The following is a 27532-nucleotide window of genomic DNA, read 5'->3' on the forward strand; positions in this document are numbered from 1 at the left end:
TTATTTCAACACTTCTTCCTCCATTTGCTGTTTTAAGCAACTGCAGGCACACAATTTGGTTCAGAGAGGCACTTTTGGTGACAAAAGGTACATTTGTCATGTAGAGCACTTCAGTTTTAAGGTCTTTCCTTCAGCTTTGTTTCAACGTATTGTCTGTAAAGCACTGTGAATGAATAAACTTAATGAACTTGCCTACTTACCTTGAAGAAGACATTTGATTGTCAGATATTTTGGGCCATTATCACACTTCCTACTGAGAAAACAGCTCTTTTCATGGTTTGGCTTCATGCGAAATGATCATGTTGGTATTATTATGAAACCCTACTGTGCTTCCTAATTGCAAACGCAAGTCCGTCAAGGAAACAATACTGCATCATATGATATTGTAGTGAGGAAATTATTCGGTTACCCCCAGACATATGTTTTCATTGGGATGTATGGCAACTAACAGGGGTGTGTCCAGAGATGTGTCACCCTTGAAATCTATTTGGCCACCCCATTTACCACTCCAAAAATCCTACACTGTGGCTGACTATTTGCCTTGTCTGGCCATTTTTTTAGGGAATTAAGATTAAGATTAACTTTCTTGTCCCAGTGGTAAATTTGCTTAGTACTTCACATGTCCAATTTGTCCTTGGGCACTACACTTCACCCATATTTCCAGTGCTATAAATAGCAGTAATAAACCTCGCCACAGACTTAAGACTTTCTCAAGATAGGAACACTTTAGCTTTGCACCTGACTCATTCGATTGCTGTTTAATCAATCTGAGCACTGGTGTCAGATTTTCTTCCTCTCCAACATCGGTATCAGCTCCAAAAATCCCATATCAGGTCCTACTAGGTAGTGTAGAAATTGGGTTCAGGGGGAAATGCTGCAGATAAGGTCAAGGTTAAGTTGATCGTAAAGCCATAAGAAAACATACAGAAATCCTCCACTACAATATAGAGCTTAAAAAGAAGGGAATTCAACAACACAAGCCCTTACAATGTTACCCACAATGGGAGCTACATTTTACACAAATAGAGCTTTTTTTTGTTGTTTTAAAAAAGAGAAAGAAAACTTAGAGTTTCATATTCCACTGCTTTTCTTTGTCCCAGTTAAACAAACAGTATCTTCGTGCACACAGTAAACAAAAAAAAGGTGTTTTTGGGAGCATGTGGGTGTCTAGCTTGAATGCATGACGGTAAGATAATGAAGGTTCACAAGTTTATGTTGAAACACAGCACACATAAATACATACCTACATTCTTCCCTCTGCTTCACAACAAATATAAGTTAAATGTACTGTAGTGTTTTCAGTTTGTTTGGACATCAGTTACGACTCCAAAAGAGAAATGGAGGCCCAACAGATCTTTAAAGTCAAGAAGGTGCAAACATACGAGAAGACATTTCACTGCAACTAAAAAACGAATGAGAATAGAAATAATGTTGGGGAAACTTACCTACACAGTGTTGCAGGATCTGGCTGCTTTCTTCTACCCTAAGGAATAAAGGAAGAAATAACTTTATTGACCAATGAATAAAGCCTCAGATCAAAGGCAAATGTTTTTTTTATGTTGTACAAAATCCAGCAGCCCATCAATTGCTTCTTTAGTGATTGGTTGAATTTTAACCACTATTTACTTCCTTGTGTTTAATTCATGACACTTCCATTGCTGAAGCAGAATACCACAGTATTCCTGCCAAGCCGGTAAGGGGAATAATTAATCACCAGTTTGTTTGTTTTATTTAAACATGTTTCTAGAAGTGTGTTTTCCATCAACTAAGAAAGGCTGAGTCTAGAAATATGCCAGAATGGCTGAGGACATGCAGACACTCATGATCACAAACTGTCAATAATTGAGGTTAGCTGCATTGAGACTCCATGGCTTGTGACACATTCCCAACTGCTTCCATACTGTATGTATGCACATTTTCTTTCTGACATGTCAACTCAACTCTCCAAAAAGCGGACAAAGAAATCAATAACTTTTGAATCAGCAGGATTGCCAAGAAAGCCCTGATGTCTAATATAGAAATAAGTCGTAATTTTAGTGAGAGATGGATGGCTCTGAGAAGTCATTTAAAAATATAGCTCTAGTTTTGGGAGACCTGAGAAATGTAACTTTAATCACACTGAGTCCACGTCTCAATATCAAGGATGGAAATCCACCAAATGAGTGAGAGGATGTGCCAGTAAATCCTGTAAGTTTGACAATATGAAGTATATGCAGCACTTTAAAAAACATGTGTGATATCTAGAAGAGGGTTGTCGAACCTGCAGCCCTTGGGAAAAACCTGGCCAAACAGACTGTTTTATCAGGTCCAAGAGATTTTTGGGGGGAGAAGGCGGACATTTTCAAACTATCTTCTCAGCAGTAGGAAACAGAGGTGCCAAATGCACAAGCTACACCTGCACTACTTTAGCTCTGTTGACATGCTGTCCAAAAAGAGAGGTTGACACAGAATGCAGGAATGCCGACGTAGACTGATGTGACACAAAACTTTGACGCGTAATACCAATGCTTCCTTCCTGGAGTGCTCCTCAAAAAGCAGATAAAGAATACTCCCTGCCATAGTGCTGCATTCATGTGGTGTCAGACACATCTGGGAAACATATTCCAAAGTTGAAAATGCGCACGAACGCCTGCTCAAGTTGGAACAACAACTCTGAAACTTGGGAAAGAATTAGATGCCCTGACTTGACATCATCAACCGTTTCAACAATCACATTCCACCCATCTTCTCTCGAGATATCACTTGTTATGAATTGGCTATACGCTATACAGTACAAATAATGATTCATTGATTCATTGTCTTGTGGTTAAACTTAAGGGGACACGTTAGCTTAAATGTTTCCTGCTGTCGTCTTAATGTCTTTCAGGCTTTACAGATAGGACCTGTGGATGTGGCTACATTGCTCAAAAAAAGCAGGTGTGATGTTCAGTTTTGCAGTTGTCGTCTTTAAATTAGAAAGAATATTTGAACTATGTGGTTGAATGAAAACATACGAGATGAAAAATACTGCAAAACAAGCTGGAGTGGACTGGGTGTACTTTTGACAGGCAGTGAAATACACAGCAGCTTCCAGCCTGGTGAAGGGAGGGGTGGAAAAAAAAGACTGTTCAGGGAAAGTGGTGACACAGAGGCGGAGACCCTGAGGGAATCAATAATCACAGTGGACAGTGGCAGACTGTGCAGTGGGCCTGTTCCTGTCAGTTATGCTGGCACGGCTGCTGGGCAGCCGGAGTGATGTGTAGCCTGAAGGAAACAACTCTTCCATCACGTTCACCTTCTCTCTCATTCTTTAATTAGGAATGACCTTGATCAATAAATAAATAGGCTCATTGACCCCCGTGTCTTTGAGTATGAATTAGTATAAAGTCAGTGTTTGCCTCACTTCATTGTGCATCTTGTCATAGAAAAATGGTGCCTTTCATGGCAGGGTGTGTGTAATGGTGAGTGATTGAGCCACTAATGGCATTATATTAGGCCAAGTGGAGCTGTATCATGCCACTGTAGTTAATGACTAACAGCATGCATGACTCATTCCACTTTCACTACAGTTAAAGTTCTGTCTGCCTGTCTTTGGCTCCATGTTTAATCCACTGATTTTTCTTGATTTCTCTTTGTACAGCAGTTAGTGTTCAAGGATTGCTTTATCTAGGCTAAAGGATGGATGTGTATTTGATGCTTTGGTTGGACTATAATGGACTTGAATAAGATGGACAATTGTTTTTATCTCTTTTGTATTTTTGGCCTTGAAGGAAAACACTTGCTGTGTTTGCGGGGTTTCTGTTTTTTTCCACAGCTCTAAAGATGGATTACAGTTCGTTTCACCCATTTTGACCTGAGAAGACGTATGTGTCTCTAATGGCAATGAACATGAGTGTAAAGGACATACAGTTTAAGCCAACAGTTTTAAGCTCTCAAATGTTTCATTTTTAAGATCTCTATCTGATATACATAGAGATTTTAGTAAACATTGAACCTCAGGTTTTGGAGGTTGATTTTAAAAGTGACTTAGGTTTTAGGAGCGTTTATTGGGTGTCCTTGGGTCTAAATGGGTTAAACTAGGCTCTTTGGGCATGCTTATTTTAACAGGAGACGTATTCCTTGGTGAATAAACACGCTAAATTAAACTGCATCCCCGATTTAAACACAGTACTTAATGTATCAGAATTAAGCCAAACAATATTGGAGTTTTCCGGCCGATTATTCGAAGAGGACGCCGATTTTAGGGAGAAAATGTTTAACGATATCGGCTGATACTTACTGCATTAAAATGTTAAGAAAGCATTGTGAAAACACTCATGCCTCCTTCTAGCATGTAAGAAGTAAACATTAAATGTGAAATATATTTCTTTCAGTCAGTTAAGACTTTTGCACTTTGTTTATTGCGAATGTTCATACTGCGATATTACAATTTATTCTGCGCAGCCCGGAGCTAGCTAAATAATAATAGAATTTTCAGTCACTCAAACACCTGGTGATGTTTTAGACAGTTCCTATAGCAACTCTGGTGCTATTCTCACATATCTGTCTCTCAATTTGGGAGTAATTGAGGTGAAGGTATTATTCCAGTAATTGGATTTTAAAAATGGAACAGCTGTTTTGTTTAAACTGGGATTAAGGTTTCTCTCTTCAGCATAGTTTACCAAGTTTAAAATAATGTACTTTTCATATTGCGAAGAAAGTGAAAACACACCACACGTTATTTGCTCTTGCACTGGTCCGAAGTTGTCCTGACTTCACATATTGACTCTTTAACCGTCTGCGGGCGTCAGACAGCATGTGGTGTTGTCCTGTGTTTGTCCCGCCACTCGCCTCCTTTGTGCGTGTAATTACCTATCAACCATGATCCCTTAATACCTCCAAGTGGGCAAAGACACCTCCAGGGTGTGTGAAAATGTGTGTGTATGTGCCTGCCTGTTCCCTTGAGAGTCAAGCTGTGTGTGTTTGTGTGTTTAAATTTGTGTCCTTGTGTCAGAGTCCTCTGGGGCTTTTTGCACGCTAGATAAATAATGATGAATTACAGATTGATTACCCAGGAGTGAAAGCTTGGGTATTAAACTTATTATAAAAGGCTGCAACCTGTGTGTGTAAGAGAGTGTGTGAGTGTGCACAAGAGAACGCCCATAGTTCCTGCTCAGCTCATAATTAAGGGAGTAATATTTCTGGGTCATAAACATAGGCATTGGCAGCATGGGTTTTTAAACTATATTGATTAGCTATAGTTTGTGTGCTCCGGGTGAGGCAGCAGCTTCACAGGGCTTCAGTATTTTACCTGTATCCTTTGCATGGACACATTGAGTGGGTGGTCCAAGTGATATCGTGTTTACAGCCCTTCCACTGTAATAACTTGTGTCGACCTGCATTTTTGCAAAATGACAAATGTGTTGTTTTGAATGTGCAGACACATTGGTGGATTGCACGATTAAGCTCTTTTCAAAGTAATGCAGTAATATCTGTAAGTAAATGAGGTCAATCGTGAGAAGTGTTTCATGTTGCTATAGATTCAAACGGTCTGAGCTGACTGGTATTAGCTGATTGCGACCTGTTTCGACTTTTATATGCCAAGTTTATCCATTTATGGCGTCCCCCAATCTTTAGAGATTGATGACAGAAATTGAATCTGTGAATCTTACTTATTAGGGGCACCCAACCTTGCCATTCATAGCTTTACATTGGTGTTGGTTGAGAGCCTCCAGCAGACGCTAAATAATATTGTTTGCATCTGTGTAAGACCCTTAATGATAAAATAGGTAGGTGTCCCAAATGACTAAGGAATAAGATCGGGCTGTACTGTAAGAGTTCACAAGTACTGGTAGATACGGGAACAACCTCAATTATAGTTGGTATGAAGAGATGGATTGTAAATGGACATAAGCTTGTATAGTGCTTTTGAAGTATTATGACTACTCAATGTGTTTCTACACCATGTTACACCTACACATTCAAACACTGATGAGAGAGCATGTACAAAGAGCATCAGAAGTAAATAATCCATTTATACGCCGCTAATGAAGCAGAAGGAGCAATTCAGGGTTACGTTTTTTGCCCAAGGACAAATCGGACATGTTGCAGGGAAACAAACCCTTGACCTTCTGTTTGCAGTATCCATAGCAACTGAAAGAATGAGCAAATGCATGGTCAAAGTTAGTCAAGCCATCCACTACTCCATTATATTGAAAGGGGCCAGTTGATGGGATTTCAACATCCGATTAGAATGTCTCCCAGACACCTCACTCTGAGGTATTCTTTGAACTATCTACTAGGAGAAGGCCCCTGAGCGCAGGCAGAACTAACTGGGGGGGATTACATATCATGTCTGGTCTGGGATAGCCTCAGGATCCCCCAGGCGGAGCTGGGGGAAGTGGCTGGGAAAGAGGTCTTTGCTTCTCCTGCTGCCACTGCTGATAAAGATGGACATGACAAATAAAACCACAGTCTCGCTTTGAGCTGCTGCCTCTGAACTTTGTCCAGGAGGGTGTTTAGGATTTGCTGGTCTCTTGTGGGATTAATCAGTTCTTTTTTATTTGACATCTCCAAGCAATCAGTTTAATGTGCACTATTAAGCAGTCTGTTATTGGGGATTTTATGTCTCCCTCGTTTGAATGAATGACAGTGTGCTTTTGTTTTTGTGCTGCAGTCGCTGAGCAATATTGGCGTTCCATCCCACATGGTAAATTACTCTGCCAATATTTTGCAAAATGCTTTACATAATGCTCAGAAACTTGGACTTAGGTTGGGGGGAAAGAGAGAAATAAATAACACGAATGGAAAACAAAAGTGTTTGAAAAATGCCTCGAGGAATGGTTGAGTTTTGTAGATGGATAAACAGTCTTAAAATCACACTTTGCATTGATAACATTAAAGCCATCGTCAAATTGTAATGAGGTCTTCTTTAACTAATTGAATTACCAAACATTGTTCTTGGAAAATTAAGCTCATTAAATGCTGTTTTTTAAAAGTGATTACATTTAAACGTTTATCCTTGTGGATGTACCCACCTAATACATTTGATTATAGTACTGATTAAGATATCGGCTTCAATTTTCCACTTGGAGGCACTACAACATATTTAAAGTATGGGATATTTCCCAGGCATGGGACTGCCATTGCATATCCAACACTTCTTTGGCTTACCAAAGCTAACTCCCTACCAAGTATAAACAGATTGCGGATGTCAAACGTTGGAAATTGTGCAGAATTTGCAAGCTTTAACCTAGAAATCCAACCAACAACTTATTTAGAATAACGTCTCGTTCATTTTTGAAAGTCGAAAGGCACACCAAAAATAAATAGTTGACATGTTCACCAAAGATCTCTGCAATTGCTAAGCTGATGCTCCATGTTCCACCTAAATGTATATTCTTTTAAACTTGAGGGTCGCAGTTGACGCTCTCATAATTGAGTCGGGATTATTAACTCTAGATGGCTTATTATGGTTCTCGTTTTTTATGTTTTCGGGGTTTTTTTACATCAGTCTAATTACATCCTTTCAGCGGTTCTTAATATTCCTTTGTCATGAAGGTCCATTTACAAAGAAAAACACCATAGGCCACTAAAGGGGATGTGCAGTGCTTTGATATGGCCTTCTTGTTAATTTCTCCAAACATAGTGTGTTTAGACCACAGGAAGTGAATGCTGTATAATAGCATTGTCCTCTTTGGGCATAATACAATCATGCTGATTCTTTCGTTCATAAAAGGCAGTCCATACATTATGTTGAACAGTTGGTGACTTTGATCTCCTAAATATAAACCCACGATGAAGGGAAAAAAAAAACATGACTTATATTGTGCAGAATTGTTTTCTGGAGTTCATTACGCCACAATGTGCATCTTGTAAAAGCAATTGTATCTTGGATTCAATTTGTGTTAGCATATGGCAGCCTTTGTAAACATCTGCTTTTAAAAATTAGAAGAACAAAGATGTCCTTCATAAAGTCATATTTCTTGTCTTGGCATTTTGATCTATTTGGAAACCATTCCATTTCAATTTGTCCACCTTTTTGTGCATGTTAGTACATAACTTCTTGTCGACATTTTATTCCTGTCTGGCATATGTTTCTGTGAGTCTGTTAGTCTTGCCAAATAAAACAATTTCAAGTCTTTGCAGCCAGTGCACCCTTAAATTGGACACTCTATTGCCTTTTTGAAACTCTTGCTGCCTCATGTTGCTTTGAAAAGTGACATAAAAGTAGGCATTGTGAAACCTCATTTAATCAACCCCATAGTGCGTGCTGGCATTCAAAGTAATGACTATTCTTTGCATTTATAATTGCTCAACTTTAAAGTTGAAAATCCCTCTTTCATTTCTTTTCATGGGTGTCTTGGATTTTGCCCACTTCTTGCACACTGAATATGAGCTGTTTGTGTGTAGAGAGACCTGAGAATGTGTAGCAACATTTTACATTTGCGCCCCTCGTGCTCAATAAGGCAAACAGTCAATTTTCTGCCATAAATGCTGTTATTCACTGAAGCTTGCTTTTTCATTCTCTGCAAAGGACAGTGGACAGTCCGGCTTCCCCCGAAGCATTATCTCTCCATTGAGAGTACAAATGACACTCGGAGAACGGTGATGGAGAAATATAAAACACAAGCAAGAGGCAATATCTTCCATAAAGAGAATGATGCACAGGCTTGTTTTGTAGGTACCCCAAGGGCCCAAGCTGATAAAAGTGCAGAGACCCATGAGAACCTTATGAACTCACTGGGACTTTATGGTCATTGCATCTGTCTTATTGTTCAATATGGTTGCTGTGATTGATTGCTCCCACGGAAACAAGAAATTCCAGATTGTTTTTAAATCAATCCCAATTGGAAATGGATTATGTCAATTGTATCTCACTGCCAGTGAAAGGCTTGAGAGTACCTTTATGATTGACATACATACAGGTAATTATTCTATGATGTTGAAAAAAAATCATTTTAGGAGTACTCACTCAATCAGCCATAAAATGAAGACCAACTGTGCAATCTGATGCAATTCACTACTACAGTTGTACCATACATATATTTTACTTTTATCAGAGCTTCTACATTCTCAATGTTTGTTGACATGGTCAGAATATAGGTTTCTTTGTTAATCATTAAAGCTCTGCATAAGCCTTATAACACAGAGAAAAATACTCTGTTTCAAATTTTCTCAGTTTCTGAAATCACAAGTTGGATTTTGTAATAAAAAAAACCCCTCCACTCTTCCTGGTATCTACACACCTGACTCCACCCCCAGCATTGAGAAAAACTTTGCACAGAGCTGCTATTTTTAATCTTGCTAGTTAAAGAGTGATGTCTATGGGGAAAACTTAGGAGGGGCTCATTGCATTTAAAGAGACACGCGCTCCAAAATGGAGCGTTCTGAGAGCGCTGGTCTATACGGGGTCACAAACCTTCTCTGCTGCTTGATTCATGTTGTATTTGGACCAACGCACAGCGCAGATGTTTCATTTATACCACATGAGACTGTTTGAAAAGGTGGAACAGGGATATATTATGTCCTCTTTAACGTCAGCTAAGACTGATTGGGCCAACATTAGCCCAAAACACGCATTTGCAATACTTGTCTTGTGGGAAACTGAGTTGTAGTTTGCAAGGTTAAAGGGATACTTCACCCATTTACATGAAGCTGTGTATCATTAGAAACATGGTAGTAGTGTTGAATGGTCGTGAATCCAACCCTCATTTTGCCCTGAGACGAGAAAAATGTGTTTTTCTTTGCTTGAAAGTTTTCTTCATGTAATGCAAAAAGCGTCATATTGCATCACATGAAGAAAACTTCCAGACAAAGAAAAACACATTTTTCTCGTCTCAGGGCAAAATGAGGGTTGGATTCACGACATGCACATGGGTGAAGTATCCCTTTAATGTAAGACTGTGACGATCCGATCTGAGTGCTGAAAACTCATGACGAGAATGTAGCCAACAATCGGCATGGTAATGAACTAAAAGCAGGAAGTCTTTTATGTGATTCCATTTTTAATGCACTACACCAACCTGACTCTCAGGTAGCAGAACGCCAGTACAGTATAATGGACTAAGTGTATTGAAGCTGTCGCTGTTTGATGGAGTGTAAGAGAGCCTCGAGGACAGTGATGGTGGCCTCCTGCTGCACTGTCAGACAAGAATAAAAAGGGGCGTGAGAGGGCTTTATGTCTGACACTCTGCTGGCTCGCTAGCATTAGCGGGTTACCACAGCCTGCTGAGGGTGTGAGATGACCACTAAGAGAGCTTGTTAGGCTACTTCAGTGACGGTTTAACTTTGTTATTTTCAGCTTGCGTGTCAACTTCGTCAGAGCTGTTGAGAATTTGAAGGCCAAGAGAGGATTTTTTTTCTTTGAGGATGAAAAACTACTGTACAAGTGAACTTTATTCAAGGAATGAAAGACTAGTTATTACGTTCAGCAAATATAGCCTTGCTTATTTTCTATCAACAATGGGAAAGTTATAATTTAAGAAAATAATTAAGAGCAAATTAAGTAGATGTGAAAAAGTGTCTTCTCATTCATAATTTAAATGACTTTTTATACAGGTTGTCATGGCTACAGATTTAATCACACTGGGAACAGGTTACCTCTCTGAAAACTGTATATATTGCATCTCAATGTAAGAGATGGGTAATCACTTTTATGAGATGATTATCAAGTTGGTCTTGTTGGCTTTCTTCCATTATATAAAGGTTGTTTTATTACAGATAGAAAGTCTCAAAAGGAGCTTTAAAGGATGGTATGGACGATTTTTTTTTTCTCTCCCACCTGAAAGATGAACACTCCTGGTAATATCTGTTGTCTTAGTTGCAAAATGTTGATCCAACGTCGCACTACGAGAGAGAATTAAAGATAACCAAAGTCCTGGTCATGCACCCAAAGATAGCCTCTGACAAATATCCGACAATGACATCTTGTGCTTTTTTATAGCCAAACCAATGTGGTTATTTTGGTATGAAAATAAACGTCTCGTTGGTGTGTTTCAATGTCCGATAAAAAAAGCTCCCTTCCAACTAAACCATTATGCTAACTGAACAAACATTATTTGTTTTTCACTACAAGGATGGTTTTATAAAAAGGGAAAAATAATACCTAAATGTATCATTTAAATATACAAAAAAGCAGGTATTTTCTGTTGTATTATTCACAGCAGTGGTTCTCAACTGGTGGCTTGGGTCCCGAAAAGTGGGCTGTGAAGCCGTTTTTAGTCAGCTGCAAAATCGGGCCTGGAGAAACGTGTTTATGAAGCACCTCACTGGCTTTTGCGACCCATGTTAAACAGCTTGGCTCCCAACCCACCAGTTGAGCAACACTGCATCAGGTATTAGAGAAAATCTGCTTTGATTGTCCTTATTTGTGATATGTGCTACCTGATTCCAAATCGGGTACGATTTTAAAACTCTATTTCTACTTCTTTTAATATAAAGTGATGCCTTTGGTTATGAGACGAAAATGTGTTAGTTTGATACTCGGTTCAGACTTTCTTGGCCCACAATCCTTCAAGATCAGTCGTGACAGTTATGCCATCGCCCTTCACACCCCGACAGCACTCGTTGTTTTTTCCCCTCTTAACACACAAAAAAATAATCAGTCAGAAAATGACTGTATCATTGAATTAATTGGAGGAAAACATGCTCCCAGTTCACTCTGCAGGGAGCAACCAGATAGAACACGGAGATGTTGACAGACAAAACAGCCGCACGTTGATGCTTCCCTGATGACAGATTGACAAGCAAGCTGGAAACTCTGCGTGTCAACTGACCGGAAGGCCAGAATTCACATTTGACATTTGTAGCAGGTTTTCAGCACTGATAAATACACACATCCCCTCACAAGCCCCAGCTCGCTCTCTCTCTCTCTCTCACACACACACAGGAACACACACAAGCACACATATATAGACTGTCGCATGGCACTACCGCCCCAGGGAGGCATCCACCATCTTGAAGTCTTCTGCGCCACCTATCGCAGTCTGCTGTATCTTAATATCACTGCCACTGTTCAAATGTGCGTGTGCATGTTGGTTTCGGTGTGTTGTAGCTGAAAAACGATTCATTATTTCCCTGTGATTTTTTTTGGCTGGGTTTCCATAACGTCAAGGTGGCTGTGCAGCTTTCCCAGCAGCACTTGAGACAGGCACATGTGTGTATGAGCATCATAGCTGCGATGAGGGAAGAGTGATGGATGAGAGAATTTTAAAAAGGGGGACACGAAGAAAGACAGTCGGGATGAAAGAGAGAGAGAGAGAGAGAGAGAGTGGATTGAAAAGAGAGGAGAGGAAAAAGAGGGAGTCTGACTAAGCAAGACGGTGCCTGTTATGAAACAGCAATAGGCCGCGTACCAACCGGCTTCTCAGATTGATTTAGAAATGCGAGCTGACAGCTGAAGACGAGTGAAAACAAACTTTTCTGGTTTTGCTGCCAACAGTCGTCAGAGGCTCTTGGGCATATTATTCACTGTCATGTGATGCGGGTTGTAACACTGATTCTGGCTCCCAGTGGATTTGTCAAAGATGAATCTAATAAAAACGGGTTATCGAAGGGATTTAATTTTTTCATACATTCGCTCAAGGTGCAAGGCTTGCATTGGGCTGGCTTTGAAACGTCCAAATCCTATCGGGAAATTCTTTTAAAATTGGAAAAACAGCTTCACTCTCAGTGATGGGAACTGATTTAAATGATGGTGAAACTGTAGCAAATGTGACAGGCCTGTTGTGGATGACTGCGCTTATAAAGCATTTCCCTAAATTCCTGCAACTACAGCGAAAAAAAATAACAATTCTAATAAATAAAAGTGCACATATGAAAGCTGCAGATGCTTCTCTGAAAGTGGGGAATTCAAACGATTTCATTTCTGCGTATATACAATCGGTTTTATTCGTATTTATCACACAGCAAATGACAAATGCATGTGCTTGGATTTTAGACTGGAACCGTTTATCTTGCAGCAACAACAAACAAATTGTCTCTGCCTATCTCCTCTCCTTAAATACTTTATGGAGTTTTGGGCATATGCTGGTACACTTTGGAAGGAGGTTTTCTTTAAACCAAGTGGCAACCTCGAGTGTTGATAAATGAAGCCATTGTGGAGGTGCAAAATCCATTGTCCACTTGAGGCTGGCTCCAAGAGTCCTGGAAGTCACATACACACCCAATTTTAAAAAGCCCGCTCCAGCTCTCAGCCTGTCGTCAGGTTGACTGGAAGTGTTGCGGCTGCTGCAGGTGAGCTTCTTGCGCCCCCTGCTGTCACGGATGGGCGACATCATTCAAACCTCGTCCATTAATATTTACAGTCCCTGCTCTAAACTGCTGTGTAACAGAACTGTTGCTAATTGTTTAACATGCCAAACATAAGGTCAAACTTTGAATTGCTTTCCTTAAAGCAGGGTTTCCCAACCTTAAGTTCCTGATCCCAAATGAGGCCACATGGAATTCAAAAGGGGACCACTTATGTGTGTAATTATTTATCAAAATAAAATATATTAGCAGTCTGACTTGATAAAGCTATACATGTATGGCATTATCCACATCCGCATGGACAACCTTTATTGCCATCGTAGAACTACATGAACTGCATTTTGAGGTTTTATGGCTTTATCAGGGAGACAGAAAGTCAGAAATCAGGGAGTCAGAGAAAGTGGGGAACGACACCCCTCTGAGAGTCGGATGTATCAGATTCAAACACGGGCTGTCCTCTTTGGGATCGGTAGCCTCTTTACATGGGGCACGCAAAACTAATAACAAGGCAACCAATGTGACGTAAAAAAATATATATAAACCAACTTGTAATTCTGGTGCATTCTCGTGAGGGTGTGCTGTTAGGTACAGTGTTTAGACTGAGCCACCAGGCGGCTTTCAATCAATACAATAACAAAGGATGAAGTTGAGGCTTGTGGGGAATCATGGAACTTCTCTCTGATCTGTTTTTTATTACAGATATGCAGATACATACAATGTTTATACTACCATGAGAAAAGTATTCTCTTAAAAACGACCATGTTAGCAGGATTAATTGAAAGAGTTTTTTGCCAAGAAAGCATAAAAAAACAATGTCTTCATGAAGGAAAACTAACTTCAAAACGTTTTTTTTTTTAAAAAGTTATTCAAAGGTTGAGCTCATTTGCAACCTTACAATGAGCTCTGCAACTACAGGGAGAAGAAGCCCTGAGACCATGGAGTCTAGGCCATTTTTCTACACTGTTCCCAGGATAGAACAAGCATCAATATCTCCAAAATAGGCCTTTCCACTTGTTTTTTCACTAGTTTCACAGCCAACATGGATTCTCGTACATGCTTGAAAGGGGAGGACAAGAGGAGCGGTTGTCAGTTGGTTGCAGTATGCAACCTCACGGCTAGATGCCACTAAATCTTACACACTTCCTATTTCAGTCTTTATTTATTTGACACAGCAACAACAAACACAAACTTGCGCCAAGTAACTGCCTTACCCGTGCCTCCAGCCTGCACACACACACACACACACACTCACATTCTCCTTTCTTTGAATCCCTCTCTCTCTCTCTCTACCTCATGCTCGCCGTTCTTCTCTCTCCTCAGGAGACTGATGCAGTGGCTGATTGTGTGGGAAGTTCCTCTGTCATCGTTAGCAGGGTTGGAGGCACTTGTCAGAGGCCACATTAGGAGTTTCCTATGAAGTCCCCTATGCCTCGCAAGTCTCACGGAAACACAGGGGGGTAGTAGCAGTACACGTGTTATTCAGGGTATGTGTCAAAACTGCTACCTGGAAGCTGGGTTTTGGTCATTTCCCAGAGCATTCGTCATAAGACTTGACACATTTGTGCGTCATTAAAAGAACGCATAGATACTGTTTCCTGTACAATCCAATGGAATAAATTGGCATACTTAAGGAGTGGACCTAGTCAATGTGATGTTATCCATTGGTATGTTGACAGTCTGACACTACTGTAACAATCTTGGATTCACCATCTTTTGTGCTGGGCGTGCCTTATTGATCTTATCCACTAAAGGAAACTTGTATTGCTTCAGCTGTTGCTAGGCCATTATTTCAGACGCTGCACAGAAGACTTCTAACCCTCTCTGATCAGCAACCACTCAGATGCCCTTTAGCAAGGCTTCAGCCGAGGACCGTGGCTTTTCTGTGCTGCTGGGAGGTGGAAATGCAAAATCGGGAGGCTGCTGAACAAGCAGCCAAAATGACCAGACCGTGCAGAGCAGTTTAAACTTCAGAGGAGGTGAAAAGAAAAGACTCGATCCTGCTGAAGAGATATCATATCAAGATCTGATTGTGAATCGAGACGTGCATGTCACAACCTCAGATCAAAAATCTCAAAGATCAAAAGGGGGGGGGGGGGGGGGGGGGGGGGGGGGAGCATCAGCACAAACATCAGCGATCTTTACGGCAATCTGAGCAGCTTTCATTGTGCAGACTGAAAGCAGAGATGCCTAAAGTGTGCAGGAAATAATTCAAACTGTCCTTCAAAATGTTATTTGCCTACTGAGAGCCATACATCACTTGGCAACGGGAGATTAAAAAGCGGCAGAGAAAGAAGGCAAACCGACAACTGTCACAGTACACCTTGATATTTGAGATTATGACTGTTAGCTTTTCAGAGGCTCAATGACAAACACTACAACTGCCATGCTGCTATATTGAGATGAATCTGCCTTGCTTAACACAGAGCCATGAGAAAGAAAAACACAGCAATATAAAGGGCATGCACAAACTCATCATATTGAGCTTGGAGTAACAGTGGAGATACTGTGAAGGTTAGAGTACAAGGAGAGCAGCAGTTGATGGCTTTGTGTCGGCTCATATTGGCTGGATTCATGTGGATAATAGAATCTTATGACAGTATCATGAATAGAGGCCATAAAAAACACATCATCATAGGTATATAGGTCGCACTGCTGAGATTTAAAAATCATTCTCGTAAATGCATGTCAACGATAACAAGAATCTATAAGAATATAAGCACAAAAAAAGGTTACTGTTACAGAGGGTGGCTAATCAAGAGGGGCAGTAGCCATGCCTGGCAACTGCCAGGTATGTGGATTCATGAAAACTTTTGTATTTGCACAGGTATTTTTTTGTGAGATGCTTGCAAGTTTGCATTTTTTCTGTGCAGGGCGTATGTGAACTCCTAATGTGGTTATGGAGGGGATGGCTTTCCATAGATAAAGGTCCTCGGATTGGGGGAAGTGAGTGTTTTAAAGCCAAAGCTCGGCACGTCAAGGAGATTAATGTGCTGCTATTGTCTCGGGCTCTCATCAGAACACTTTTATCTGCAGAAAATGACAGAGCTTGCACTTTTCATTATGTACGTTAGCTATAGCGAGCTGGCGCTGCGCACCCCTCTCAGCCTCCCACTTTCCCTTTCAAAAAAGGATTGCTTTGTGTGTGTGTGTGTGTGTGTGTGTGTGTGTGTGTGTGTGTGTGTGTGTGTGTGTGTGTAGGTGTGTGTGTAAGATGCAAAGAAGGGGAAGATGGTGAGAGAACGCTTGTGTGTATAGGGTCTGCGCATGACCCTTTTTGAATGCAGTTTTGTGTATCCACGGCTCATTTGTATGCCCTACTTGTCAGACTTGACTTCTGAATAAAATTTGACGCATTAATTGATGTTTTATGTCTTGCAAACACGGATATGGAGAATATGGATTACTCTGGAGACGACATTGATTGTTTAAAGTGCATCTGAAAAATGGGATGACAACTGCAAGAACCAGTGTGTGTGCACGTCTCTTTGTTGATTCCTCCAAAGTCCCTCAAGCTGAGTCGCTTCAAGTGTGTATGTGTGTACAATAAGTGGAATATAACATTTACAGCTTTCGCTGACCCTATCAGAGGGAAGAAAGGGCTGCAATAACGTGTTCACATTCAATGTATACAATTGAGTTGGAGCTGCTAGCTTTTGTTCCCATTTGAAAGTATAATTAGGTTGAGACTATTAGTGCTTTCTTTCCCCACCAAGTACATCATTCAGACTGAAATGTTTACTCCTTAGGTTTGTCTGGAGAAATGCTCAAAAGTGTAGTTGTACCTGCGCATCAAATAGTTATTTTTTTGGATCAAGTTAGTGCGCCTACAAGTCTATTATACAAATGCTCTTTGTTATATGTTACTGAATAATAAATTCTAAGCTAATAGTAAAGGACACATATCGTGTAAAATACACTTCAACCATGTTTCTAACACTAACATGTCGCTATGCTGCTGAAAAGTCCATCCTCACCGTCTTTACGCTGCTCCACTTTTCAGAAAATGTTCACTCAAACAGGCCGTTTGGAGATGTTCCCTTCATGACATCACAAAGGGCAGTAACCCCTCCCCCATGTGGGTGACACTCCCACAGCTAAGTGTTTGTTCTGCCCTCTGAGTCCGCCTTCTCACCGTAAACAATTGGGCACGGAATGAGAAAACCTGAGCCACCCGAGCCCTTCCAGAGAGGGATGTGGTCAGATACAGCTCCTCAACATTTAAAGCTACAGACTAAGCCTGTTTTGACAATACAGGATCAGAGTGGATTTTTAACAGTAAACTTCACAGACATGTTTGGGGACCCCTGAGATTCACTTTTTGGAGAGAATTTGAAACCTTTATAAAAAATTAAAGAACCTGTTTGTATTGATTTTAGTGCCCCCTGTCAAAAAAAGGGGTACCTCTGTTCTTCTTGCTGATTCTTATCCTGTACATGTGTAAGTTGTATTTTTTTTTAACTAAAAATCTAATCCTGTTATTTGTCAGCAGTCAAATTTATCACATTGAAAATCAATGCAGAGGAAAATACACCAACACAACGGCAGCATTTTCAGGCTTAAAAAATATCCATTAAAAAAAATAGTACCTCTTCATTATAATGGTTGTGATTGCTTTTGTAGATCATAAAATGCCAGCAAAAAAATGTTGGTTTCATAAACAGCTAACAATGGCTTTAACCAAAGGGCCAATTCTGCACAATTTCTTTAAAAAAATAGGAAGTTGTTTGAATAAAAGTGTCTATGTTTGAAACTGTTCTGTTTTTTTTTTTTACAAAATCACAGAACACATTATTGCAGTATTAAGTGCTTTTTTTGTTTGTTTTTTTACCTTAAGGGGCTCAGGTCCATTTTGTCTTGCACAGTCTGAATTGTCAGGATGTTGTTTTCCAGTTCGTGGCTGAAATAGAATAAATAAGTAAGTTAGTGGACTGAAACAAAACAAATGCAACCAATGCAATTCATCAAATGGGAAAACCCAATGTGATCATGTCAATACAAAAAAAAAGCTATTTCAACCATGGTTGTTGTGAATATTAAATGGAACTTTTTTATTTCTATGTGCTTATTATGGGATAATTAAATTATACAATGGCTAATGAAAATTATTAATAGTCGCCCCATTAGTGCATCATGATAATTTCATGTTACTAATGGTGTAATGGACAATGATGTTACTTGGAATGTAAGCAAGCAATCGCTTCCAATCATCACTCACTTAGACAGTTGAAACTTTTCACACTTCTGGGAATTATTAGGAGATTAAATGTTCTTCATTTAATAGCAGCAAACTTTGATGCAGCTTACCAATTTTAATCAAACCCCACTTTGACAGTGATCATCATGCTTTACTTTGGACCATTGAACATTTCAAGGCTCTCCTTGCATGAGAACAACGTGTTCCTTGCTGAAAGAGCACAGCAATTTTTTAAGTGGGTAACAGCTTCGCCACTTTGCTTGTCTTGGTGTGGATCTTTTCTCTTGGTTTTATATGAACAAAGAAATCTCTTCTTTGCAGCCCCTCAAGCATTCTACCTGCTTTGGAATGCACCACTTTCCCGTGGAGACTGGCATTTCACTTAATGCTGCGCCGAGACCAGGCCGGTAATAGATTCATTTAAGTAATTATTTTCGAGGTGGAGCAAGGGGAAATGGAGAACAAGCGAGGTATAGACGGGAGAAGAATTGTGGTGTGGAGCACATATTTACTGAGCTTGCTGTATAATGAATTTTGTGCAGCAGGAGTTTTTAAGAGCCGAATGATTCCACAGGATCCTTACATGAAATGGAAACGTATTCTCTCTGCGCAAAAAAGTAGTCCCTCGTGTTTGACGGTTTTAACAGCTTCTAGGAGAAAGTCAACTCTTGAATCTCTTTAAAATCGGTTTACGTCACTGTCAATAGTCCTAAAATGGAATGCATTAATCAGCCTCACACTTGTGTTCCATTGTATGTATTTGTCGTGTGCTATCTTTGATTTTACATTTCCTGGTTCTCTTTAAAGGGCCCCCTAGACCAATTTGAATCATCCATCCATTATCGATACAGCTTTTTCAATTTGGGGTTGCAAAGGGGTGGAGCTGATTCCAACCGTCATTGGCTGAGAGGTGGGCCACACCATGGACTAATGGCCTGTCAGTCAATGAGCCACAGGCAATGAGCCACACTCAGACCTAGAGTCACCAATTATCCTAACGAGCAAGTCTTTAGACTGTGGGAGGAAGGTCGCGAAAGACTGTGAGAAAGCCCACACTAACAACAAGGTAGGCCCTGCCTGAAGAGCATTCAAACCAGGAGTCTTCTCACTGCGAGGCAACAGCGTTAACCACTACACCATTCTCAATTTTCATTCTCAACTAAAGCGACCAGTGACTTGGCTTGAGTTGCATCATGGGAGTTGTGTTCAACATTGGTGTCCTCACAAGTCTTTGTAACGTTTTGCTGTGGTGTGCATTTAGATCTTCCAGGGTATGCAGGATAAAAAAAAATACTAAAACTTCTGTTATTTCTTATAAGGTTAGTTATAAACAAAACAAAAAAAAAAGCAGCCAGTCAGATCTATTAAAAAAAACAAAGAGAACAAAAAGGTACTTACAGTAAGAGTAACACAGTCCATGGGAGCACAGGCAAGAAACACTTATCCATCACAAAAAAAAAAAACAGAGGACATGGTCCTAACAAACACAGGTTAAACTACAATGAAGAAATCTACACAGTGAACGTGGTAAGATGACAAACTGGCAGAAAAAAAGGGAGAAGATTGAATACACTGGGAAGGCTAATCAAGCACAGACTAACGAGGACCAGGTGAAAACAACGAGGGTGTGGCACAATCACACAAGCATGAAAGCTACAACGGCAGGAATTGGAGCCACGGCTGAATGACCAAATAACATGACAACGATATATCAACACTGAATCATAAAATTGACCAAACTACAGAATTAAATATCACACATTCAGATGGATTTTGAACTCCAACGTCTGCATTAATACAGTAAATAAAAGTCCTGTTACTGTCTAATTAACACTTTTACTAAATATATTAGCGTACAGGTTTTTTTGGTATGCACTTTAAAGCTACAATGAGGATTTTTTTGCTGTTCAATAAACAGACGGAAATCGATACTGATGCCTCTTTATGATATATAAAGCCAAGCAAGACCATCAGTAGAAAGACTGACTGCTTCCATATAGTGCATTTAAATGCCTGAGACTACTGCTGCTAGGTCAGTATCAAGCTAGAATTTTGCAGAAACAGTGTACTGTTAGTTGCAATTATTATTATATTTGGCTGTTAAAAAACACCAGGAACTAGTTTTTATCGGTACAAAAATCTATCTATCTATAATGTACCACTTTGTCCACAGGGGGCGAAAAAATCTACACAAACCGAAAGTTCCCAACACGGGCTGTAAAATCATAGTAGTGTACATTTGTACACTGAATTGAATTGAATATTGTAAAAAGACAGTCTATACAGTTGATATATTTGATTATATTTTAAGACATGTTCTTGTAATTCAGATATGAAGGCAGTTATTTGTACATCTGTTTGCTTTCTGTAAAGTGTTGGCAATTTTGTCCCTCTTTGTTTTCTCTTTCGCAAAAAAACTTCACAAAGTCATTTCTATTCGGAGCCTTCTTCCATATATATGCCCTCATCGCATTTACAAATGCTTTGGGTAAGATAAGGCAAGTGATCAACTGCAAAAAAAAGATGTGATAATAATGATAAACCTGTCAGTCATTGTCTGACAGAGGCACATTTATTCTAAACATTTATTTACATGTATTCCCCGTTATCAGCTTTCCTCTTAAAGATAGTTCATTGATGGTAAATTGAACATTATGCATCTTTGTGTGCATTCAGACACCTTCAGTCCCTTTAAGTGTCGTAAATACCTCAATGTTTACCTCCAAACCTGTGTATTTTCCTGGTTTCTGAGCACAGAATGAGTGCAGAGGGAAGATGAATGCAGCAGGCGCTGTAGCACAGTATCCAAATGAATCGTTCTGAGCTTATTACACAACTGAACTGGGACATGCAATGTCAGCCAGTCATTTCATACCAATTTACCATGGACTGTCATGGGTTATATAATAATTAATCACCCGTGCCAATTAGCCCAAACAAACTGCTGAGTGGCTGCACTAAATAGATGGATGGCATTTGCTTCACTTTATCTCAGTGTGTCCCATTTACAGCAAAGTGTTGGGTCATTTTTTTTTTTTTTTTTTTCCCCGTTTCACTTTTATTTACACATTGAGATGCTGTGGTTGGATGCAGCCCGTCGGCCCAGCGCTGTAATCCAAGCAAAGACAAGTGTAGAGGTTGATCAGCCTCATGGACACATTGAGCCTCTTAATGCGGTGTGGACGGGCTAATCAGGAGGACAGGGAGGGTTCCCAGCGGGCCAGTTTGGACCGGTCTGGATGGAACAGATTTATAAAGTGACCAGGTTGACTTGCTGTGTGAGACCACTGCTGGTGGTCCATATGGCAGGCTGTCATTTTCTCTGTGTGTCCGGCTGGCTGCTACTGCCACAGCCCTCAAAGCAGGCAGGATTACAGACTAATGTCTACTCATACACTGAAAAAAACTAAGGTGTGTTCTGCTACTAAAAACAAACAAGAAATCCCAAATCATTTAAGTGTGTTAACATTTACTGAGCTTAAAGATTGTCTCGGGAAAAAGTCTGAATTTAGGTCTTTTTTTTCAAGTCAGTAAGATTTCATAACATATATAGTATACAGTATACTGTACATGTAAGATATAGGAAAAGCTCTTTAAGATGTACCATCTCTTTTTTTCTAACTATATTTGTTTACATTTAAAGTAATGTACTCGTAATTCCTTATGGAGCCAATTATTGATGCTTTTGCTGCTTTATGTAAAATTTTGGCAACGTCTTCCCTCCTTGCTTTCTCTCTCACACGAAAAAATAAATAAATCACAAGGTCACAACTCAAAAGACCTGCTGCATGCCCCCCCACAAGCATTTTATATTAAAATGTCAAACATCCCAGGAACAGTCATATAGCTACATGGGAGGGATAAAAATGACAGTGTACTGCAAAAAATGGCCAATCTCCCAGGATCTTAAGCCACCAAGCCAACTGAACCTTTCTCTGTGACACTTGGGTTATGTTTGTTTTTTTTGGCATGTGTAAGAAAATAATCCTCCCTTTTATGTTATTTCTGTGATATTTCTTGATCTAGCAGATGCCGTAAATGCAGCTGTGAGGATAAAATTGCATTCAAATGCAAAAGACGGTCTAAAATATCATCTTTTCGGCAGCCTGTGTGCAAAAACATCACAATGGTATTATTCTTCAGTGGCTATATTATTATTAGGTATAACAATGTCTCATAATCTGTCTATTTGTTGCTCAATTGGTTGGGTAATCCTGACTGATATATTTTATCTATATATAAAATGGTAACTCAGGATTTTTTCAAAACGCTGGAACTCAAATGCTAAACCAAAAATGTTGATAATTTGAAGAATTTGAAGTTTCATGTGATGTCATTGACTCATGTAGTGAAAGCGCATGCTAAGTCTTTGTCTTTACTGTGGCGCAAAGGCTTAGGCCAATGGCAAGTCCACCTAACTTGAAGGTAGTGGGTTCATTTCCCGAGAAAAACTTGGCCACATGGTTACTGGTTGTCTGCTCAGTGTAAATGATCCTGTAGCGCCACCATGTGTTCAGTCATCAAAAGTTTTGTGTTCAAGGTTTTCAAACTTCGTCACGTTAACTTGTCCACAATGCTCAATATACTCATAAATGATCCTGTGGCGCCACCATGTGGTGAGTTATTAATTGCTTTGTGTTCCAGGTTTTGAAACTTGGCCACATGTTTAATTGTTTTACAATGTTCAATATACTCATAAATGATCCTGTGGTGCCACCATCTGGTCAGTCATCAAGAGTTTTGTGGTTAAGGCTCCTAACTCATTTACCATTAGCCTTAGGAAAGTAATATTGCTGATTGTATGCTGAGCTGCAAGCTGTTTAAGTAGTTACTCACACTAGCTCTATAGGTCAGAGGGTTAAATCGTCAATAAGCTAATCAGAAGGTAGCAGATTCGAATCCTGAAAGGAACTTATGTTATTAAAGCTGCAAATGAGACTGTGCTTTACTTGTTGTACAATGCTCATAAAGCGTACCAGCGTGTGCTGCAGCTCTCACTGAAATTTCTTCAGAAATTTCCAATTCTAGTTAAAGATAGGGTTAATTTTTACTTTTTATCCTCTAGTAGTAATTCTCCATTTAGTACTTTATAATCAAAACTAAAGTGTCTCTGAAGTCCATTATAAATTCACAGTAACCACATTTGGTTGAAGGTCGCAGCATTGCTTCTTTTCACAAGAATTAGCATATACCCGTCTACACGTTTTTCAACTGTAATCATGAATAATCCTGGCAAAAAAAAATCTTTCTGAGTAGAGGGAAATCTCCAACCTGAAAAAAAATTTTCTGAACCAAATACTGGAAGAATCTGGAAGAACATTCACTTCAGCAGCTTCTATAATCGGTGTACACTCTGCCTTTTTTCAACCTGCCACCCTTCTCCCCCGTCTAAAAATGTATCATCTGTAATTTTGTCTGGAGTTGGCTATAATTACGCTCAAGGCATATAGATCCTTCAAATTCTTGACAGCGTCACTGTTGAAACAACGTCATAGCATTTCCAAAGCTCCTCTGACGCAGTGTCGGCACAAAAACCAATGTTCTCTGCTTTTGTTTCAAGTGAACATTTTGTTTTTTGAGCTTTTTTTTTTTTAAGGGCAAAAATTTTCTGTCTCACAGTTTCCTTTTTGTTTGAATGCTGAATTGACTTTGCAACATCGCTGTAGATTCACCTTGGTAAAAGCCTTTTGAGCAATGGAACTTCTCTGTCGTCTTTTGTTCAAGCTTCAATACATCTTCCTCAAGAGTTGGAAGCAAAACTTGTATTTTATGCTCAATTCTTCACTTTACAAAGTCTTATCTTTTTTATATTTCTAAACATAATCAGCTTGTTATAGAAAGGGATGTACAAAGTCACAGAGAAAACAATATACCTTAGTGTAAATCTCATTGGCTTATCTGCTGCCACATTAATTTCCTCAACCCAAAACTGGTTTAATACACTTTTCGCAAAAACACAGCAGCATGCACAGCAGTAATGTCAGTAATTGAAAATAGGGAAATTGATTGAATAGACAAGCCTTTACAAGAGCAAGTATTTCACAGCTGCCTGGGTGAGCAGCTTCGGAAGAGCCATTGAACCCTGAAATGGGATTTCTCCACAGAACATTTCAGATACTCGTTCGACAATGTACACATGCCCGAGTTACATCCATCGCTAAATGCAGAGATGCATTCAAATAAAATGCTAATCCAAATGATGCTCAGCCATTTGTGATGGGGTTCCACACAGTGCTGTTTAGAAGCCAGGAAATTGTTCTCCTTGGAGAAGTCTTGCACTTTTTGTACGGTTGAAATTCGACATTCATGCCAAAAGAATGATTCAGAAATATTTTCCTGGCACTTTACAACAAGATCATTCGTGACGTAAGTGGCACACCAAGGCCTGATACTGAATGGTTGTATCAACTTGCTTAATCAAAGAGTTTGCATGGAACAAGTGTATCTAATCCCCAAAGCAAATTGGATCCACTTGAAGATACAAGGACAGCCAGTCATTAATTGTTTTCCCAAAAAAAGCACATCGCTACCCTGCACCACTGTGGGTTTCTCCATAGGGAGAGATAGATAAAGAAGCAGCCAAATTAAGATTCACAAAGTTAGCAACCATCCCTCATTGGAGGAGGGAGTTCAGTTTGAGTCTTCGGGGATGTAACTGGATCATAGCCTTGACTGTCTTTTCCTGGGTGCCATTGGTTTCGCAGCGGCCGTGGGGACCTCCATTTAAGGAAAACCATTCAGGGCAGCACTTGTGAGATCAAGAGAGGGAGAGACTGAGGGAAAAGGAGAGGAACACGAATCATTCAAAGTGAAAGTGTAAAGGCGCAAGGACACGGAGAGAGAATTCGAGACACGTTAACAAGTTCGTCCCCTGACAGACAGAGCAGAAGGTGACTCATTTGGGACATTTTAAGCGCGTTTTGTTCTGCATAGGGACAGAAAACAGCTCATTCAGGCAAATCCATGCTCACCTTGGGCCTTTGATTGTGTTGATACATGGTGAGAATGTCTTCGTGTTGCTTGGTGTGGAGCTTTTTTTTTTTGTCTGAGAACAAATTCATGGCTTGTTTTAAAGGTTATGATCCCTACTCATCCCCCACAGGCAGATATACTGAACTTGGTTAATGCTGTCATCACATGGATTCAGACATACAGCAGGCCCTGACCTGAAGGTCAGTGTTGCTGATTAGAAGATGATTGTGATATTAGATGAGGCCCGGAGAGAAAAATGGCAACAGGAGGTGGTGATGCAAACAGTTTCACACACTGGAATACACACGCACTCTTGTACAGTGTTTGTGTATTTAAGATGAACATCAGTATTTGGGCCTAATCCCCTTCCTTTTAAGAAAGCACCCCACTAAGTTAGACAGAAGCAAAGCAGCAAATAAGGTAAATAGTGCACTGCAGCTCTTTTTTCATGCATAATACAGTACAGAACCGATCCGTCTCCTTTATCTCGATTCTATTTTTGTTGTCTTTTGATCAAAGCTGTTCAGTTTTTAGAGACGAGCGCGCGCAGGAGAAGAAGTTTGGCGAGAATGACACTTCGGCACAGACGACTCGGCATGAAAGATATTTCTGAATATTCAAACGCACCCGTCGAAATGAAAGGGGAGAATGCTCAAGCAGGTTTGTTAATGCTGAATCCTTTTTGATGTTTGTTTTTTTTGCGACAAGAATAGGCGCACAGCTCTGCCGGGGGCTGCCCTGACACAGCGGGGTGATAACTCTGTGGGGTGAGGGCGGGGGGGGGGAGTAAGATGGTGAAATGTGTTAGTCTTGTATTTACTACTTTTCAAAGGATTATTTTAATGTAATCAGACGGCAACACCTACACTTTTTCTGATCAACAGGGTAAAGTCAAATGAGGTGGTAGAGACACTTTTTTTTGTCAAAAAAAAAAAAAAAGGAGTTCCAAGGGAGGCTACATTTCTACTCATGTTTAACATTTGGTAACTAATACATCAAAATGACCCAAAATGACATCCAAACTTTCCAGCAAATACAGGTGTCTTTGTCAAAGATTATTTGCTGTATTTAGGGACTTCTAAGGACACGTGTCTGTGTCTTGATTCATGCGTCCTGTTTCAGCTGCCGTGCACACACCTGTGGTTTATTTGTGTCTGGGACTCGGGTCAAAATCTCCTGTTAATCCGACAGAAGTAATTGGGAATTGTTTGCACAGACAGTTAATCGTCTGCCCAGATGCAACGCTCCAAACTCCCAAAGTGCTACCTTGCGCGCCGTCACAGCAGATGCTTAGAAATTCCATCACAAATTAAATCTCAGTTCAGTTTGCGATATCTCATTCCTTCCGACTCATCTTATCTCCTGTTCCCACTTAAGAAGTTGCCTCAGAGGGGCTGATAAGAAACAGAGGGAGGGAGAACGCTGCGATCCTGCTCCTGACAGATTAATTCATGGGGGGGGGGATATGTCTTTATGCTAACGTGAAGGCTCGGCATGTGATAATGTCTGTGATAGTAGGGAAGAGGGAGATGGAAATACACCACAGGCAATTGACTTGTACATGCTCTTACTTGCGGCATGTGTTGAATGGAACAAAAGCCCAAAGACTTCTGAGAAATCTGACAGTGTTGTCATGACAAGAGGAAATGGGAAGTGATGGCTGAAGATATCGTGTTTATTTTCAGGGAGATCATTCATATGCACAGTGAGCGACTGTTTTTAAACTGCCTGACCATGATGAGACCGAGCACTGAAGTTGCAACAACGACAATTCACTTTAGCATTTAGCTCTTTGTTTTGATTAAACAGCAAACGGCGGTTACTGTCGTCTCTCACCTCAGATGTATGCTATTTTTTTTAGAAGGTTAATCGGCTAGCTAAGTGAGCAAAGTTAGACTTTATGCAGCGAGGAAGTTGATTTTTCACTCCGGAATCGGTTGAGACATGTTGTGAATTTGCAACGAGAGACAGGACCACTCCCGAGCGCACAGCCACTTTTCTGCCCAGAAAAAAACCAAAATCAAAAACGCGACATGGACTCAGGGCCTTAGTGTCTGTTTCTGCTGTGTTGCAGCTTTTTAATAGTCACAAAACAACCCACAGCAGTGCCTTCCAACATGTCCTGTCTCTCTTCAGCTCTCAATCCAATCAGAAAGT

General features: G+C 40.1%; 1 protein-coding gene across 3 annotated transcripts in view; it reads right to left on the reverse strand.

The window, feature by feature from the left end:
* The window catches only part of slitrk5 (SLIT and NTRK like family member 5), a 119966-nt gene that overhangs the window by 48956 nt on the left and 43478 nt on the right, over positions 1–27532 (reverse strand). For 2 of the 3 annotated variants that reach the window (XM_079336198.1, XM_079336196.1), the window contains exons 1-3: positions 19802–19932; positions 18038–18106; positions 1446–1483 (exon numbers count right to left, since the gene is read on the reverse strand). The gene's annotated coding sequence lies outside the window, so the exon portion shown is untranslated. Of the gene's footprint in view, positions 1–1445; positions 1484–18037; positions 18107–19801; positions 19933–27532 lie in introns of those variants that run through there. The other variant, XM_079336197.1, reaches the window with a different exon arrangement.

This window comes from Symphodus melops (assembly GCF_947650265.1).
Source record: "Symphodus melops genome assembly, chromosome: 23".
Classification (NCBI taxonomy): Eukaryota; Metazoa; Chordata; class Actinopteri; order Labriformes; family Labridae; genus Symphodus; species Symphodus melops.